This window comes from Sceloporus undulatus, chromosome 5 (genome assembly GCF_019175285.1).
Source record: "Sceloporus undulatus isolate JIND9_A2432 ecotype Alabama chromosome 5, SceUnd_v1.1, whole genome shotgun sequence".
NCBI lineage: Eukaryota > Metazoa > Chordata > Lepidosauria > Squamata > Phrynosomatidae > Sceloporus > Sceloporus undulatus.
The window spans coordinates 159,779,525-159,783,383 of record NC_056526.1 but is presented as its reverse complement, the minus strand read 5'-3'; positions in this window follow the sequence as shown (position 1 = coordinate 159,783,383).

Genomic DNA, 3,859 nt, shown 5'->3' with positions numbered 1-3,859 from the left:
AGGGGGTAGTTGTGTGTGTTAGACAGGGTTTGGTGTGTGTGTGTGTGTGAGAGAGAGAAGTGGGTTGTGTGTGTGAGAGAGCAAGTTGTGTGAGAGAGGGTGTATGTGAGAGACAGGGGGAGGTTGTGTGTGTGAGAGACAGGCGTTGTGTGTGTGTGTGTGCAAAATCCCCTCTCAGCACCTTGTGCCTTTCTGGGTTGAGACAGTTTGCATGCTTTCTTCTTTTTTTTTGAAATGCTTTGTAGTAGTTTCCATGCTTGGAACTATTATTATTATTGTTATCACTCCGGGGGCGGAGCATGTGGCCCCGCCCCTGGAGTGTGGAAGCTCCACCCCCAGCACGCACCCCCGCCCCCAGAGGGTGGAAACTCCACCCCCCAGCTTCGGCCCCCCAGTTGTCTGAGGGGCAGCAACCCGGCCCCCGGCTCAAAAAGGTTGCCTACCCCTGCTCTAGTTCAAGAGAGAACACTAAAGCCGTGGTTTTCAACCTTTGGTTTTCCAGATACTGTAGCCTTCAACTCCCAGAAGTTCAACCCAGCATGGCCCATGGTAAAGATTCTGGAACTTGAAGTTCTTAATCTGTTTGAGACTTTTTACACTGACTCTGGAGCAGTTAATTCCATGTAGCTTATCAAACTACAAGCCCAGAATTCTATTGGAAAGAGACGATCAAACTGCTGTAATTGTACAGCATAGATACATCTTTGGTTATGCTGTCAGTTGGTATAAAAAGCTCCAGTTATTCCATTAGTTGTACTTCTTTGTGGAAATACTTCTCCATTTGTGTGTATGTGTGTATGCCTGCCCTCAATTTGCCTGTAGACATCTGGTGACCCCATGAATTTCATATGGTTTGCTTAGACAAGGAATACTCAGAAGTGGTTTTGCCAGTTCCTTCCTCTGAAATGTTGCCTCCAGCACCTGGTATTTGTTGACAGTCTCCCATCTAAGTACTAGCCAGGACTGACTCTGGTTAGCTTCCAAGATCAGAAGGCAGATAGTACCTTTAGGGTATTTAGGCCACATTTCTCCATTTATTCTTAGCCAACAAGTGGGGTTAAAGCCAAGCTGGCATTCAGGCACAACTCTGCCTCCCTCAGATCTCAAATGGCACTGCAGCTGCTTCACCCAAATGTTTCTGTTACATAAGTTGCACAACAATAGTACTGAACCAGATCTAGGCCAGAATATGCTGCCACAATGTCACTCTCTCCTGGTATCAAACATAAAATTACCAACTTGGTAGATGAAGGGAATGCTGTTGATATAATATATCTTGATTTCAGTAAGGCCTTTGACAGGATTCCCCATGACATTGTTGCAAACAAGCTAGTGAAATGTGGGCTAGACAAAGTAACTGTTACATGGATTTGTAAGAGGTTGATTGGCTGAACCCAAAGGGTGCTCAACAATGGCTCCTTTTCATCCTGGAGAGACGTGACCAGTGGGGTCCCACAGGGCTCTGTCCTGGACCCAGTGCTATTCAAGATCTTTATCAATGACTTGGAGGACAGAATTGGGGGCATACTTATCAAATTTGCTGATGACACCGAATTAGGAGGAGTAGCTAATACCTCAGAGGACAGGAGCAAAATTCAAAATGATCTGAATAGACTAGAAAGCTGGGCCAAAGCTAACAAAATGAAATTCAACACGGAGAAATGTAAGGTACTGCACTTAGAGTGGAAAAATGAAATGCAGAGATATAGGATGGGGGACACCTGGCTGAACGAGATTACATGTGAAAGGGATCTGAGAGTCCAAGTGAGTCAACAGTGCGATGCGGCAGCTAACAAGGCCAATGTGATTTTAGGCTGCATCAATAGAAGTATAGATCAATGGAAGTAATAGTGCCACTCTATGCTGTGCTGGTCAGGCCCCACCTGGAATATTGTGTCCAGTTCTGGGCGCCACAATTCAAAAAGGATGTTGAGAAACTGGAGCGTGTCCAAAGGAGGGCGACTAAAATGTGGAGGGTCTGGAAACCATGCCCTATGAGGAAAGACTTAGGGAACTGGGGATGTTTAGCCTGGAGAAGAGAAGGTTAAGAGGTGATATGATAGCCCTGTTTAAATATTTGAAGGGATGTCATATTGAGGAGGGAGCCAGCTTGTTTTCTGCTGCTCCAGAGACTAGGACCTGAAGCAATGGATGCAAGCTATTGGAAAAGAGATTCCACCTCAACATTAGGAAGAAGTTCCTGACAGTAAGGGCTGTTCGACAGGGGTGTAGAGGAGCCTCCTTCTTTAGAGGTCTTTAAACAGAAGCTAGATGGTCATCTGTCGGGGATGCTTTGATTGAAAGTTCCTGCATGGCAGGCAGTTGGACTGGATGGCCTTGTGGTCTCTTCCAACTCTATGATTCTATGATTCCTTCCCCCAACAAACAAATGGAAATTGCTGAAGAATTGTCCATTATCATGTTCATGCAACCTGAGACAATAATATGCATATTTGCTTTCTTATCTAAAAGTTTACTTGCAAGGACTTGTTTATTTCCCTTAGACTGGATGGTTAGAAAGAAAAGACGTGTTGTGTCTCTCACTGCTGATTTTTCTAAAGGAGCAAACACAGTATACAGTTGTCCTCTTCCCCACATACTTGTCATCCCAGTCAGGGCTTTGGTAATTTCAACAATTGCATAACAAGCACAAACTCTGCAGGTGAAGCTTAATGGAAGAAATGTCTGGCATACATTGACATAATTCATTTTAACTTAGCACACAGCATTTAAAAGCAGAGGAGCACTGCAAGGAAGAAAAGTGGCAATCTAATAATAAAGGCTAAACTCCCTTTGGCTGACACTGAAAGCCAGTCACCTGCCTTAACCCCAAATCCATTCCTCTGTGCCTCAGCACAAATCATATTTCACATTTTAATTCTTCTTAATTTTGTCATTGACTAATAAAATTCTTGTTAAAATAATAATAATAATAATAATAATAATAATAATAATAATAATAATAATAATATAAAAAGTATGTAAATACTTTTGTTTTTGCTTGAGTTTATTCTAAATGTTTTTCCACAGTAGCATTTGGTTTTATTCTCCAACTGTAAAGCCCCAATTACATGGATAGCACTACATGAAGAAGTACATTATTATTATTATTATTATTATTAGAGTGCCCCCCTAGATTTTATTTAAAGTACAGCAGTACTATTTTAAAATATACAATGTGTTAAGGATGGGGAAAATTGCAGATGAAGTTTATTGCAGCATGTTGTCCATTTCCTGTTAGGCAAAGTGCTTCTTCTAGGAAGAAATGCAAATATATAAAAGACATGTGAGCCTAATAGTCAGGCACATGGTTTATGCTGCCTGAAGCTGTGTGGACCAGTTCTGCTCAAAGAGGTAGTCCCTGGACCAGCGCCATTGGCCACAAGTCCCTGGCAAATTCCAGGAAAGAAACAAACAGTTCTACCCAATAGGCACAAATACAGTGCCATGACACACTGCTGGGGGGGGGGGGGAAACCGGGGGCCCGGGCGGCGGGGGGGGGGGGGGGGGCAATTGCTGGTCCTCTGGCAGTTGTGTATTTTTCTCAGAGAGCCTTTCACACACACATTTCTGTATTTTTCTCAGAGAGCCTTTCACACACACATTTCTGTATTTTTCTCAGAGAGCCTTTCACACACAAGTTTCTTAGAGGACATATTTTGTGTGGCTGTCAGCAGTTGAGTCTCCAGCTTCTCTACAGTGGGGGGGGGGGGGGGGAAATATATGTGGGCTTTATTACATGACCCCTGTTCTTGCTTCAGCTGTGTTTGTCAATGTTAATGGGATTATACCTGTTTGTTGTCCCACATCACCACACATTTTCTCAATTGCACAACTTTCCCCATCACGCTTGCTTGAT